At 32.4% G+C, this 17,029-nt stretch overlaps 1 long non-coding RNA gene across 1 annotated transcript; it reads right to left on the bottom strand.

The window, feature by feature from the left end:
* Positions 1-1,560, bottom strand: LOC105118283 (uncharacterized). Its single transcript, XR_840923.1, has 3 exons — positions 1,490-1,560; positions 976-1,056; positions 1-54 (listed from the first exon to the last, which is right to left on the bottom strand). It is a non-coding gene; the product is annotated as an uncharacterized LOC105118283 (long non-coding RNA).
* Between the last annotated feature and the right edge of the window lie 15,469 nt (positions 1,561-17,029).

The raw sequence follows: 17,029 nt of genomic DNA, 5'->3' as shown, positions 1-17,029 counted from the left end.
TGTCTGACAACTGCCATTTGGATCTTGCCTTGCATTTGCCCGATTGTAAGAGATCTGGTGCGCAATTTCATGAGATACAGCAAATGCTTATCGATACTACAAGAGAATCTCAACAATTTAATGCAATGAATCACAAGGATGAATACCATACAATCCTAATCTATCTCTAGTCAATTCACAAGCAGTTAGGAAACGAGATGAATCAATAAATAGCAACTGCTGTTCAAGTAGAAATTAACGTTCTTGACAATTAAAAGAAAGCTGTCTTCCGTCACTCATTAGACCCTTCTCTGCTAAAGAAAACTTAACAAGCAACTATAGGGTTGAGAAACCAAGGATCAATAACTTCTGATCTTTTCCTATTGCAGCACCTCTCCTTGTCATAACTCCATGCATCATGCAGTTCACATCCATTGAATTCAAGGTTCCTAAAGGCATGATTAACTATTTTCCCAGCAGATGATCCCTTCAGCAGTCAAAATCTGTTAACACAAGGGGAGTCGCCAAAGAAGGATTCTAATTTAAACATGTTATTTAATTCTCTCCAACTGTGCCCGAATACACTGAATATCCACTAGGACTGACTGTAACTCATATCACCATCTTTTGAATACTTCCACAATTTGAAAGTCAATTGACAGTAGAGAGCCGCATTTATTATAGGCATTCCATGCATCAACAAAATTTCATTACTCATTTCAAACTGCAAGCATGAACATAAAACATCATGAAATATATTACAGTTGCATCACAGAAGGCATTACTTCTAAGGATGGAGTTAGTTTAAAATATGAGTATAGATACTCTTTTGACCCCCAAAAAGCAACAGAAAGACAGCCCAAGAACAGTTTATCACATTAACCGAATGATAAAAAGAAAATATCCTTATCATTGTTCTCTATGCCCACAATATCATGTTTAGTAAAGTTATTAAAACCCTGCTAAAGATTATTTGAGGCAAGCTTTAGATTAAACCTGTCCAGCCTGTCTGTTCCTGCTAAAAGCAAGAGCTTGGGAACGGGACATGATAGAAATTTATCTGAAAGGCCTTCATACCTGCAAGATATGCATGCTAACCAATCATTTTTATATTTGAAGAAGATGTACATCATGCCAAATCCTTTATAGCTGTGCTTATGTGGGAACTACATTATGACCCCATCTGGAAAGGAAGAAAAAATATATAAAAATAATATAATAAACATCAGTTATTGGGTGTGTTTGAGCACGTGCATGTGCAGGAGTCAGGCATCTATAAATCACAAATCTTATGAGATAGTATTGTGTCATCAACTCAGCAACGGATTTCTCTGGGATAAAGATATCAAATGAGAAAAATTACATCCAAGCACATGGCATTCAAACCTATACCTAAGACGTACACAGTGAAGGCTTTGGTTTCATTTACATATGTTCGAACTTTTGTACAAAATTCACATCACAACACCATTTATTTATTCGTGAATCTCAATTACAAGTTAAATCATACCAGCCTCTCCACTATTGTTCTGTTTCCTCCAAGCAGGTTCTATAAACATAACTGCAGCACAAAATCATGAATTGGTCAGTCAATTCAGAAAAGAGTGCAAGCAATTTTGATGTTAAAAACAGCAGCTAGTATACAGTTTGGACAGGTATTCCCTCATTAATTTCATCAATAAATATGATGTGTCAACATTTCTAATAAAATTATCGATGATCATTTACCATCTCTAATTTTCATCAGGGAAAATGTTGGTAATATCAATAAAGCTATAACTTGCCACATGGCCCACCTCTCTTCCTCCCTCATTTCTTTTTGTTCTTCTTTCTTTCTTTCTTTCTTTTATACAAAACAACACATTTTTCCTTTTATTTTTTCACAAATCTAGCTTCAATCATCACAAATTCAACTACCCTAACATGTAATATGACAGTGTCTTATCTTGATTCAACTGTTTTTTGAAGATTTGTCACATCAAGTAACCAAACCTACCTATTTTTTGTTATAACTCATTTTCTTATACTAATTTTTTTTGGTATTTTTGTGTAGTATATATAGTTTGTTTATGAGTTTACTTATTAGATCATGGGCTGATTGAGGTTAGTTATAATAGAATTATCGACGGGGCGAGAAACATTTAACTTGAAGGGAACAAGCTGAAAAAGAACTTCATTGCTATTAAATCCATGATAAAATCCCTTGACTTTGAATACCATAATATTGATATGTGTCCAAACTTCTACATGTTGTATTATCAATGTGTCCAAACTTCTACATGTTGTACTATCGTGAAAATATAGATTTTACCAAATGCAGAACCTAAAGGCATGCTTGGTATAAATGTAAAACTGGTAGAGGAAATACTTTTGTCACATATAGAAAACTAAGATACTTTTCATTCACTCCTAAATTGTAAATGTTATTCATGTCTTCAAAGGTTACCAAGCACATGACATGAAAGACATCATTCATATGATATAGTGCATGGGGTCATATTGCACATTTTCAGTGGTGAAGCTTAAGAGTCTATGTTTTCTTGATAGATATGCTTCTAACATATCTAGAATGATGAATTTAAAAGATAGTGGATTGTATGGAATGAAAAGTCTTAATTGTCATATGTTTATACAAATACTCATTCTATTTGTTTAAAAGCATTTATTGATAAAAAGGATAAGGGATACATTCACGAAGATCAATCACTTTCTTAAAGATATATGCTCAAACAAGTTGTATAACCAACACATATAAAATCTTGAAATGAATATCATCTAAAAAATCTATAAACTTGAGATGATATTCTATTCATTCTTTCTAGACTTAATAGAGCATCTACTAATATATCTATCATTTTAGGCAAAATTTAGAGGTCATGTTCAGCATAAATAGATGTATCCATTCAAAAATTTAGGAATTATATATGCATACTAAGTAAATTTATATTCTTTTTTATATATATAATTAAAACATTCAATCTCTATTTAATTTCATGCAGATATTTGTTCAACTTTAAGAAAAAATTTAAAAACAAAACACATGTTAAGAATAAATCAGTACCAAGCCAAAGAATAACATCTTCTAAGGTTAATAAATCAGTACCAAGCCAAAGAATAACATCATCATCAAAACCAAGAAGAATCTTATTAGCAAAGAAGGTCATTTTGATATACAAACTTTTATTTTCAACTATCTTCGCTTTCTTTAATTTCAATTGCTCCTCATATATTCGTTTAAATGTTAGTTATTCAAGAGTTATAGGTCTTTCAATCATCTCAAAGAAATACTTATTTGTCACTCCATCATGCATAACTCTTCTACATATCTTATTGTGAATATGGTATCTCATTTGGAATATGTTCTCCCTATAACCTTTTAAATCATCCACCTTGACATCCATAATTAATGTTTTCCTCACTATAAGTGTTTTTCCCTCAGTTGGATACTCAAAATAAACATCATCAGCATCCTTTAATGGTGGTGTTTTCACCTTTTTATCCTCCATATTGATCTCAAACTCATTATTAGCTTTCATAACCATGACTATTTTATTTGGATATTAGGAAGCAACATGACTAAAACCTAGACAATGAAAGGATTTAATGTCATGATTATAAGAAATAAGAGTGACATTATTACCTTTAACCACGGCTAAGTGTTTTCTCCTCTCTAGGGTATTCAACCTTGCCCTTCTCAGTCTGATGTGATGGACCACCCCTAGTGTTAGCCTTTCAACTAGGTTTCAAAGGCTTTAAAGAGCCTCATGGTTAGTTTTGCCAAATAATACCTTTTCGTCTAAACTCTACATAATGATGTAACTTCACAATATGAACTATATCATTTAATGTTAACTCGCCTAACAACCCTCATAACATTAAATTATTTTTGCTCAAGACTAATTTGAACCCTATCTTGATCATTAATATGTTGCCTCTCTAACCTATCTCCAAATTCAATAGCCATCTAATCCATCCAATGATGCATAGTGCATTATTAAGTTATAGTTTCATTGTATCCTCTCTGTGGTACAATGTTGTTACTTGCCTCTAATATTTTTTAACTTTAAAATTGGTTAGATAACAAGAAATATATATTCCACACTTATTCCTTCATGCTTTTACACTCCTTTCGTGTTTAACTTAAATATAGGTTTTTCACTCAAATATGTTCGCCACACCTTATTCCTCACCTATTCCTTCATGCTTTTATACTACTCTTGTGTTTAACTCAAATATAGGTTTTTCACTTAAATATGTTCGGTACACTTTATTCCTCACCCATTTTCATATTCAAATATGTGTATATTACACAAGAAGCAAGAAAAATATGAAAACAAGGAAAGATGAAACTACAATTATAATTTCACGAGTAACAAACGAATTTGTTTGAAAAATATATGTTTTTAAAAATATGAAAGAAAAAAGATGCAAAGGTTATATAAAAAAAAATTAGATAACACCTAAATATATCAATCATGATGTTATTATACTATCATAATTGAAAAATAACAACAGAAAAACAAGTTTGAATTATTGATATGTAGTCGACCTATTATGACAAGTTATAATCCTGAATTTAGTTCTTATAGCAAACAAACTCCAAATGATCTTAAATTTTACATTCAGTTCTATTAGAAACTTTAAACCCGTCATATAAAATTCAAGAATTTTTTGAATTTATTTGATCTAAAATCCCCTTCTAATACAAATTTAACCTATTATGATAATTGTTTTTATCTTGACCTTAATTACTACAAGGAAAAATCTTCAAATGAGCTCAACTTTTATATGACATATAATTAGAACTCCAAGAACTCACATATAAAATTTGAGAATTTTATGAATTATTTTAGTCCAAATCCTCCCTTGTTTGTATATTATAATAGATTCCACAAAAATAACTTTTGGACATTCATTTCTTTTCTTTTCTTTTTACTTCTTTATGATATAGATATAATATAAGACAATAGCAAACTAAAATAACTCCTTTTTTGAACTAAATCTTCCTTGTGGGATTGACCCCTTGCTTGCTCTATACTATCTTATGTGTTGTGTTTTAAGCTAGGGTAATTAATTTGTGCGACCACGACATCGTAACAAATTTTGACGCCGTTGTCGGGGAAGTAATTTTAGTTGATTCTTGTGCTTGTACTGTTATTTTTAGTTGCTGTGATTTTTTATTTATATTTCTGAAAAAAAAAGAGAAACAAAATTTTTTCTTGTGGCAGTACTGTTTATTTGCGGTGGCAGTACTGTTCAAAACAGAATTGTTTGTGGAATTAGGTTTCAGCTTTTCTTTTCCTGAAGGAAAACGACGTTCTGAACAAGACTAGTAGTATACTACTATCCCTACCCTATTGAGGCCAAATTCCACTGTTTTCTAAGGGTTTTAGGTAGTTTTAGTTTTCTAGCGTAGGATTTTCGTACAATTTGCATTGTTTTCGGTCTCTTGTGTGATTGGTTTCTTTTGAGTTTTCTTGATGATTTATGCCAGTAACTCGTTCTACTAATCAAATTCAAGTGCAGTTGGATCTCGAAATATAAAAAATGTTACATAGGTTATGACACGACTAAAAGATTGATGTCTTCTCCCAAGTGCAGGAGTGTCGAAGTAATAAATAACCCGGCAAGACCGGGGTCGAACCACAAGGAGGTTATTTGTACAAATTATAAATAACAATAATACAACAACAATAACAATAACAATAACAACAACAACAACAACAACAACAACAATAATAATAATAATAATAATAATAATAGTATTAATAGTAGTAGTAGTAATAATAATAATAATAATAATAAAGAAAGAGAAGAAGAAGAAGATGATGAGAACTTGGAGATGAAAAATTAATGTAAGGATTAAACAATAATAATAATAAATGTCAAGGTTAGAGGTTCCACTAATGGTATATCAAACAAGTATAGTATAAACTCTTATCATTGAATTGGAAACCACACACAAAGGAGGTTCCAATCAGATTATATATTGTTAACATGATTACATTAGTCATCTTATTCAATTAATGCTAATACTTGTAAATCTCGTCAAGCATTCATGATTATAACTTATGTTAACAACAAATCAAGTTCCTTTCATAGCTCAGGTGTCGGTTATACCATACATTATGGACTATGAAAGTGCCAAGCATTTGTTGTACTAAGTGTTATACAACATAAATCAAGATTAGTCATTTAACAAGCAAAGTATTAAAGAGTGAACAAGATAACAAATATAAAACATGTTAGTATCAAACATTAAAGTCCATATTAAGTTTACATTATACTTATTCTCACACCATTAGTGTAACATTTTCACCTTGACATAATTAACTTAGCTAGACATAATGAAAGAAAGAAAAATAGATAAACAACATAAGAACATAAAAGTTAACTAGGTAAAGGAAAGGAAATGAAAACCATAAACTTAATATTAATGAAAGCAAAGCATAAACATTACAAAAAATACAAAGAGAGAAAGAAAAAGCATGATGTTGATCTGGAAACCAAGATGCCTAAATGCATGGCAAATGCCTCCTTTTATAGGCCAAAATTGGGAACTATTGATTTGATGACTAATTGATAAGTGGGTGGCCAACTTTTGACTTTGTGACAATCCTTATCTTCTCTTGTCTACCCAAAACGTCATTGATAACGTCAAAATTGGAGCCAGTTGCAAACATGAAAGATGTAGGCAATTGTCTCAGCTTTCTTGTGTAAAAAATTCAGCTCATTTGGACTTCTAGAACTCCAGATATGGCCAAAATACCGAACAGTGCTGGGGCTGGAAGACAGATTCAGGCTTCTTTGTTGTTGCTACAATTTGGACTTGATAATGGCCTTTTTAGATCTTGGGCTCCATAAGAACGTTGTAGGCCTATGTCTTACCTTTCCATCCATATAAATTGGACCTAAATCTGAGATATATAGCTCTAGATATGACCCAATTACCGAACAGTGTTCCGGTTTGGATTGCACCGACATCTCTTTTCTAAGTTTGGCCATCTCTTTATCCTTGCAATTTAAGTTCTTCAAGTCATCAATCAATCCTTTCATTTATGTGATAGGCCTGCATTAAAAATAGACATTTACCACAAATTATAGGTATCTTATATTATTAGATATATTATTATAAAACATATTTTAGTTAAGGAGTTATTGATACTTCAAGTGCAAAATGATGATATAAAACCATGATAAAAATGCACTTTTAAGTACTAATCAGGTTACGCAAGGAAGCTTGCCTCAACACCATGGCTATTGCACGACAACAAACACTCAAGGAGCTTGTTGCTCCTAACGTGGAAAATCAGCCACTATGCATAAACATTGACAATAATGTAAACTTTGAGCCCAAATCTAGTTTTATACATTTGTTACCAACATTTAATGGTCTTGCAGGAGAAGATCATCATACTCATCTCAAGGAGTTCCATATGGTTTGTGTTGGCATGAAACCGAATAGAGTTGATGAAGAACAAGTTAAGTTGAAAGCTTTCCCTTTCTCTTTAAAAAAGGCAGCAAAGACATGACTTTTCTTTATTCTCCCAGGATCTATTGGAACTTGGAATGCCATGAAAAAAAATTTCCTTGAAAAGTATTTCCCAACATCTCGAGTTGCCAACATAAGGAAAGAAATATGTGGGATTCGGCAATCTCATGGAGAGACACTCTCCGAGTATTGGGAAAGATTTGAGCAACTATGCATTCAATGCCCTCATCATCAACTACCCGATCAACTACTCATTCAATATTTCTATGAAGGATTGATGCCTACTAATCGTAGTATCATTGATGCTGCAAGTGGAGACGCATTGGTGGATAAGACACCCGAGGCTGCACACCAATTGATCTCAAACATGGCAGCTAACTCAAAACAGTTTGGCACTCGTGGAGACTTCTCCAACAAACGAGTAAATGAGGTAAGTATTTCTAACCTTGAAAATAAAGTTAATGATCTTACTTCTCTTTTGCATTCTTTGGCTTATGAAAATGTGCAGTAGGTGAAAGTTTGTAGCATATGCTCCTTACAAGGACATGCTTTGGATATGTGCCCAACAATGCAAGAAGATTACATTGAACAAGCTCATGCAATTGATGGAGCATTCAACGGACAGCCCCGGCGTAAATATGATCCCTTTTCCAACACATACAATCCCGGATGGAGAGATCATCCCAACTTACGCTATGGCAACCCATCCCAACAAGGCAATCAAGGTCGACAATTCCATCCCCATGGATTTCAGCCCCAACAGAATTATCAAGCAAGACAACCCCCTCCTCCATTCACAAACTCCAATGTTACGAGGTCGTCATCCAATGATGATCTTCGTGAGATGATGAAAACTTTGGCTTCTAATATAGTTACCTTGCAACAAAATATCATGTCTTTTCCACAGGAAACAAGAACAAGTATTCACAACTTGGAGAAGCAAATGGGGCAAGTAGCTTCAAGTGCAGGGAAATTGGAGGCACAAATGAATGGAAAATTGTCCTCCCAAGCATTGAATCCAAAAGAGAATGTTAGTGCGATCATGCTGAAAAGTGGGAAAGAACTTAAAGAGAAAAGGTGAAAACAAATTGAGATGGAGGAAGAAGAAGAGATAGAAACTGAATTGAGTACAAAGAAGAAACATCATCCTCCTCCACAAACTAAAATATCGACCAACACTCCAAAGGTAACTCCTCACTCAATGAATTCCAGTTTTAAAGCAATTCCACCCTTTCCTTTGAGTTCTTCTAGGTCAAAGAAAGAGGACAAAGAAAAAGAAATTTTAGAGGTTTTCAAAAAAGTAGAACTCAACATTCATTTGCTTGATGCTATCAAGCAAATTCCCAAGTATGCTAAATTTTTGAAGGAGTTGTGTACTACCAAGAGAGCTTTCAAATTGAAAGGTTATGAAATGGTAAATATGAGTGAAGTTGTGTCTGCTGTTGTTCAAAAGAATATGCCTTTGAAGCAAAAGGACCCAGGTGCATTTACTATCCCATGTGTTATTGGTAATGCTAGTTTGAAGAGGGCCTTGTGTGATTTAGGTGCATCCATTAGTGTTATGCCCAAACATGTTTATGATTCTCTTAGTCTTGAGCCTTTGCATAAAACTAGCATTGTAATACAACTTGTGGATCGTAGTTTGGTTTACCCACTTGGTGTGATAGAGGATGTCCTAGTCAAGATTGATACTTTGGTTATTCCATGTGACTTTTATATTCTTGATATGGAACATGATTCTTGTGATTCATCAACCAGCACTCCTATATTGTTTGGAAGACCATTCTTGAAAACTGCCAACACAAAGATTGATTGTGGTAAGGATACCTTGTCTATGGAGGTAGGAGATAAAAAAATTGAATTCAATTTTCATGATGCAATGAAATATCCTTATAGCAATGTTTATTCTATCACATACTATAACCAAATTGATAAGTGTGTGCAGCAAGTTTGTAATTTTGATTGCGAAGATGGATTAAGCATAGCTTTGAGCTATGGCTATGATTTCACCAAGATAGAAGAGATGGACAGGCACATATGTGTTCCCCAAAACATGCACGAATCAGTATTGGCCTTACAAGCTTTACAAACCGTTCCCCATGGTAATGTCTTTATTGATTTATTACTCTCACATAAAAAGCTTTTGCCATCTATTTTACAGGCCCCCGAGTTAGAATTAAAATCTTTGCCTAATAATTTGAAGTATGTATTCATTGGCGACAGCAATACACTTCCCGTTATCATAGCAAAAGGTTTGACAAGTATACAGGAGGAAAAACTTGTGAAGTTGTTCTGTGATCACAAAACAGCCATTGGATAGACTTTAGCTGACATCAAGGGCATTAGTCCCTCAATGTGTATGCATCACATACTATTGGAGGACAACGCAAAACCAACAAGGGAAATGCAAAGGAGGTTGAACCCACCTATGATGGAGGTAGTGAAAGCTGAAATTTTAAAACTGTTAGATGTAGGAGTTATTTACCCCATCACTAACAGTAAATGGGTGGCGCCAATCCATGTGGTGCCTAAAAAGACCGGAATCACGTTGGTGAAAAACAAAAATGATGAGCTCATTCCTACTCGCGTCTCGAATGGATGGAGAATGTGTGTTGATTATAGAAAGCTCAATCTTTCTACATGTAAAGATCATTTCCCATTACCATTCATAGATCAAATGCTTGAACGCCTAGCAAGTAAATCTTTTTATTGCTTTCTTGATGGATATAGTGGATACAATCAGATTATTATTAATCCTGAGGATCAAGAAAAAACTACATTTACTTGTCCATTTGGTACATATGTATATAGGAGAATGCCTTTTGGTCTTTGTAATGCTCCTGCAGCTTTTCAAAGATGCATGATGAGTATTTTTTCTGACTATGTTGAAAGAATAATCGAGGTTTTTATGGATGATTTCACGGTGTATGGTGATTCTTTTGATAAATGTCTAGAAAATTTATCTTTGATCCTAAAAAGGTGCATTGAAACAAACCTTATCTTGAACTATGAAAAGTGTTATTTTATGGTAGAACAAGGAATAGTTCTTGGGCATATTGTATCTTCACGTGGATTACAAGTTGATAAAGCTAAGATAGATATTATTTCATCATTGCCTTACCTCTCATGCGTGAGGGAAGTTCGTTCTTTTCTAGGTCATGCAAGTTTCTATCGACGTTTTATCAAAGATTTCTCGAAGATTACAGCACCTTTGTGCAGACTATTAGCCAAAGAAGTGGATTTTGTGTTTGATCAAGCCTGTGAAGGTGCTCATGATGAGCTTAAGAGACGTGTCACATTTACCCCTATCATCCAACCACCAAATTGGGATGAACCTTTTGAGATAATGTGTGATGCGAGTGACTATGCGGTAGGAGTTGTGCTTGGGCAAAGAATTGGGAAGAATTTGCATGTTATCGCCTACGCTTCTCACATGTTGGATGGAGCATAATGCAATTACCATACAACTGAAAAGGAACTTTTTGCAGTGGTGTTTGCTCTTGAAAAATTCAGGTCATATCTACTTGGTACAAAAGTCATTGTTTTTACAGACCATACAGCTCTCAGGTATCTTTTGAAGAAGAAGGAGTCCAAACCAAGACTGATTAGATGGATTTTGCTTTTACAAGAATTCGATCTTGAGATCAAAGACAAAAAAAGGTGCTGAAAATCATGTGGCTGATCACTTGAGTCGATTGAGGACCAAAGATATTCCAACTGAAACAATAAGAGAAACATTTCTTGATGAACAGTTGTATATGTTGCACTTCTCTACAAGGCCATGGTATGCTGATTTGGTGAACTATTTAGTCACCAAAGAATTCCCTCCAGGTTTGTCTACATCCCAAAAGGACAAGTTACGAGCTGATGCTAAATATTATTTTTGGGATACTCCTTACTTGTGGAAATTTTGTGTGGATCAAGTAGTAAGGAGATGTGTACCACAGGATGAATTTCATTCCATTCTCACTTTTTGTCATTCTCATTCTTGTGGTGGGCATTTTGGAGCAAAAAGAACAGCCTACAAGGTACTTGAAAGTGGTTTCTATTGGCTTTCTATTTTTAAAGATGCATATCACTTCTGCAAATCATGTAAAAAATGCCAAAGGTAATATCACTTATAAAAATCAAATGCCTTTAACAAATATTCTTGTAAGTGAAATTTTTGATGTTTGGGGTATTGACTTTATGGGTCCATTTCCTTCTTCTTTTGGAAATCTTTATATTCTTCTTGCTGTTGATTATGTGTCCAAATGGATTGAGGCGAAAGTCAAACGAACTAACGATGCTAAGGTTGTTATAGATTTTGTCAGGACTCACATATTTGATAGGTTTGGCATCCCTAAAGCTATCATCAGTGATCGTGGCACTCATTTCTGCAATCGTTCCATGGAAGCATTGCTACGCAAATATCATGTGACTCATCGAACATCCACGGCATATCATCCGCAAACGAATGGCCAAGCTGAAATTTCCAATCGAGAAATCAAGTTCATTTTGGAGAAAACAGTGCAACCTAACCAACGAGATTGGAGTCTACACCTTGGAGGTGCACTTTGGGCTTATAAGACTGCTTATAAATTACCTATAGGAATGTCACCTTATAGAATGATTTATGGGAAAGCATGTCATCTACCGGTGGAGCTTGAACACAAAGCTTTTTGGGTCATTAAACAATGCAACATGGATTATGATGTTGCTGCGACTGCAAGAAAATTGCAACTGCAAGAGTTGGAAGAAATTCGAAATGATGCTTACGAGAATGCAAGGATTTACAAAGAAAAGACTAAGAATCTTCATGACCCAATGCTTATAAGAAAGGAATTTCAAGTTGGAGACAAAGTCCTTCTTTATCATTCGCGTTTGAAACTTTTTCTTGGAAAATTGCGCTTTCGTTGGATTAGACCCTTTGTTGTTTCTAATATTTTTCCTTATGGTGCAGTTGAAATTACAAGTTTAGAAACCAGCAAAGTACTCAAGGTCAATAGACATCGTTTGAAACCTTTCTATGAAGGTTGGACAGCAGAACTCACCGCTTCTGTAGAGTTAGCTGAACCAATCTATGAAGAATGAGCATGCCACATGTCAAGCCGATGACATAAAACAAAAGCGCTTACTGGGAGGCAACCCAGCACATAAAAAGAAAAATCAAATTTGCTTTTTTTTCCTTATCTTTTATTTTTTTGTATTTTAATTTATTTTCTGTCATTCTCTTATGTTCCTTTGCTTTTATTTCAACATCAAGGACAATGTTGTGTTTTAAGTGTGGGGGTATTGGGAGAATTTTTATTTTCTTATTTTAGTTTTCTTTGTTGTTCTTAAAAAAAAAAAATTATGTTTGATCTTTTTAACTCCCATTAGTTTTTGAGAATATGAGTATTATGTATGAGAATTAATTGAGATAGATGAAGATATAAATCAAATGAAAGAGTATGCATGCAAATTTTAAGGTTTAATTGGTTTAGGGATTGACTTTAACAATATGCCATGTTGATTTTATAGTGTTATACCACTGCAAGTTTTTGAGCCTTCAATATTGTATTCTTTGAGTGTGCATTCTTTTAATGATATGTATCTCTAGAACTTGCTTCATATCTTATTGAGATTATATTCCATTACAAATATACATGAAGATGATAAAGGCAATAGGAATTTTAAAGCACTTGAACCAAGAAGCCAACCTAAAGCATATTATCTTTAGTGAGCCCCTTTTGAGCTTGTTTATCTTTTCTTTGCTTTATCCATTTATAAGCATTAACTTTATATATATTTTCCTTTTCCCCTGGCCAAGGATTAGTAGAGTATGTACTTGTGATACTTCATGGAATTATGGTTGAAAATTATATGAAAAGACAGAAGAAGTGATGCTTGATGAAAAGATGGGTAAAATTACAAAAAAAAAAAAGAAAAAGAAAGAAGAAAAAAAATGTTCCTTTTTCTTAAGATTTTATGTTAAAAGAGCTTAAAATCAAAAGGAGTTAAGCATTGGTGATTAAATATTATGTTGATTTTATGTTAAAGATTTTATGTTAAATGCTCTACTTTCTTTGATTTGAACCTTTTCTTTTACTCTCTTTTATCTCACCTTAACCTTAGCCCCATTACAATCGAAAAATAAGACCTTTTGATTCATGCATTGTTTGTAATATGTTAGTAATGAAGATGAGATTGAAAAGCAAACTTATGGTAGAACATACTCTTTGATTGAATTTGAGAGATTTAAATACATAAATCCTAAACACATGAGTGTTAGAGTGTATATCAATGAGAGGACCTATCACTTTGGCATAACATAGATTTCATTTAAATCCCAACGATTGATTGAATTTTGAAGTTTGCATGTAAACAAATTCATAAAAATTTATTTATTTTATCCTTTTTTATTATATTCTTATTTATAATGCTTGTACTCTTGGACATTGATGGGAGATTAAGAGATTGATCATGGTTATTTTTAATTTAATTTTATTTATCCTTTCTCGAGGACGAGAAAGAGCTAAGTGTGGGGGTATTTGATGTAACCATATTATTCGATAGTTTCACCCATATTTACCTAATATTTTTTCCATGTTTTATATGTAAAATGTCTTGATATTCTTTGTTTTATATTTTGAAGGCACTTTTGGATAAAAAATACAAAAAGAGGTAAATTGGAGATAATTGGCAAATTTGACGTTCAGTCAATGTTTTATGCAGAGCGTGAGTTCTAGAGATCGAAATGAAGTGATTCCAGTGGCACTAAAAAGCTAACATCCATACCTTTCTGGAAATGTAATGCAAGAAAAATAAAAAGAGGAAGATCATGGAAATCACATCCTTCAAAGTCAAATCTCGCATTCTGCCACTATTGACCTTTGTCTATTCAAAATTCAATATCTGGAGCTATAGAAGTCTAATTTATGCAAACTCAATTTTGTTGAATTCCTCAATATTGAATATCTTAGACCTTAAACAAATTTCTTCCCTATTTTTCTCCTTTTTAGGTACGATTCCCTCTTCTTTTATAAGTTGATTAAAAGCTTCTAAATGAGTTTGTTAAGGTTCTAACAAACCAAATCTAGGCTAGTTTTATCATGAGATAGATGGTTTTGGATCTAGGTTGTTTTGATCAAACTTAAAGGCTAAGGTAAGGTGTTTTGACCTTTTTATCTTGAGAGAAGTGTTCTCAAACTTTGATAAGAACTCTTTCAGAATTTTTAAATGTGAACACATGAAGAAATTTTGGTGGTTTTGTGCAAATGACTGTCTTAGTTAAGGTTGACCAGGTTGACGACTTTCATAGTTTCATCGAAGCAATTTCGACATCAACGTTGCCTGAGACCACTTGAACTAGGTTAAAGGGTTGTATACCTTTATATTGAATCTATTCCTGCTTAATTTGAAGGTATGTGGTTCTACATTCATTCATTCAAAAATATCAATCTAATTAATATAAAGTTTGAAAAGATAATGATGGTTGATCGGAGATAAGATGTTGTTGAGATCATTAAAGAAAATAGACGTAAAGGAATGTTTTTCGGTTAAATGATGGTGGTTACAGTTTCAAAAATGGTAAAAAACACTAGAAGCACCACATGCATTTGCTTAAAGGTGTCTATTCGATTAACCAAAACTATCAAGAGAAGAAGATGCACTATAGTCAAATGACATGTCGTCTAGGCTACACCCTACAAATTAAGCCTTTTGATTTGAGACTTGGTAAATTTTAATTTAATAGCTATTATTTCAATTTCTTTTAATTTCACTTGTAATAGCCTTTTGAACTTTTAATTTTGTATAATCTCATCCCTGCTAAACTCAATTGTTAGCTCCAAAGTTAAGTGTCTTTTATAATCTAGTCCTTATTTTTTATTTGTTCAATTGAACCCTTAATTGACTATCAAACTTTGAATTTTTTTTTTAATTTGGTTCTTGATTTCATCGATTTCAAACCTTGAAGTCTCGTGTTTCTCACAAGTTGGTCATTACTTTTGGATTTCTTTAATCAAGTCCCTAATTGCCCACCAAACTTCAATATCTATTCAATTAAACCCATGATTTGACTAAATTAACCTTTAAAAATTACAATTCAACCCCCAGACTTTAATTTCTTCTAATTAAAACCTAAATTAACTTCAAGAATCAATTTTTCTTGCAATTATACCCTCAATAAATTCAATTAAACATTGAGAAATTTCAATTGAGCCCTTAAACATATAATTTTGAATTTCCCTCCTCAAATTTAATTTTCATTTATCAATAAAGCCTTTATTAGTCAATAAAATGTGTCGAATTTTTTAATTTTGTATATTTTGATCCTCCTCAACAAGTCTTTGGCAATTTCTTAAGCGTTCTGATATATTCTTCTCACTAATATATATATATATATATATTAGTTTCTTCTAATATTTTTTTTGTATTTTTTCATTTTGTATTTTTTTGGTTTATATAGGGCCCCAAAAAAGATAACAACACGCTATGTGTGACAATAGAAATCCTAATTTCATGATCGGAGTCAATGGTATAAAATGTTAATCCAATTTACCATTTTTTTTCTAATCTTTTTTTACACTATTTTTTTTTTCAATTTTAACCTTTAACACTATGTTTATTAAAGATAAAGTTCTTTTTTTTTTTTTTATGACCAAGGTTGTGAATTTTCCATGCTAACTTAGATTGACTCAAGGCTTTTACATCATTTTATTTATATGTCAAACTTTATCCTTATTTTTTTAATTGTGTTCTTTTCCTTTTTAAATTATTTTTTTTAATTTTATCATTCATAATTTTTTTCAATGTAGTGATCTTGGTCTCATGATCCAGGTCATCTTTTTAAATTATTTTTTTTAATTTCATCATTCATAATTTTTTTCAATGCAGTGATCTTGGTCTCATGATCCAGGTCATGGATATGAAATGTTAACCCAGGTTGATATCTTTTCTTTTTATATGTTTTTTTACACTGGATTTCTTTTTCAATTTCAATATTGAGTTTATTATAAATTAATCTTATTTATTTTTATTTTATTTTCTTTCCATGAGAATAGTTTGACCTCACGGCCCAAGTCATAAATTTTTCATGCTAACTTGAATTAGCTCAGGGATTTTTTTTGTTATTTTTTCAAATTATTTTTTAAATTTATCCTTTAACACTAAATTATCTTGGAATTCAGCTTCATGATATTTTTCCTTTTCTTTTGGTAAGCATTCTTTTCTATAAGTCATCATTATCATCTTTTCTCTTAAGATTTAGTACATTTATTGTTGTTGCTTTTTTTTTATTATATAATTAAATTAAATAATCTTATTGGATTAGACCAAGTAGGGTTTATAACTTGAGTCACAAGATTTTTCTATGCTTAAAAAAAAAGCTAACAATGCTTGAATGTTGCTTTTTAAAGTTAAAAAAAAATAGACCTAGTCCGTGACGAATCCCAAACTACCCATCTAGTTAAATGAGTGTTTGAAAGTGAGTTGGAACGAGTTTTTCATTAAAATTTGATTTTTTTTTATCTCAAATTATTTTTTAGTGTGTTTGGATCGTTTTGATGCGTTATTGTAAAAAAAAAATAAAAAAAA

Source organism: Populus euphratica, unplaced genomic scaffold (assembly GCF_000495115.2).
Source record: "Populus euphratica unplaced genomic scaffold, PopEup_1.0 scaffold1843.1, whole genome shotgun sequence".
Taxonomy (NCBI): Eukaryota; Viridiplantae; Streptophyta; class Magnoliopsida; order Malpighiales; family Salicaceae; genus Populus; species Populus euphratica.
The sequence above is the reverse complement of the archived record's forward strand: the minus strand, read 5'-3'. Positions and strand labels throughout refer to the sequence as shown.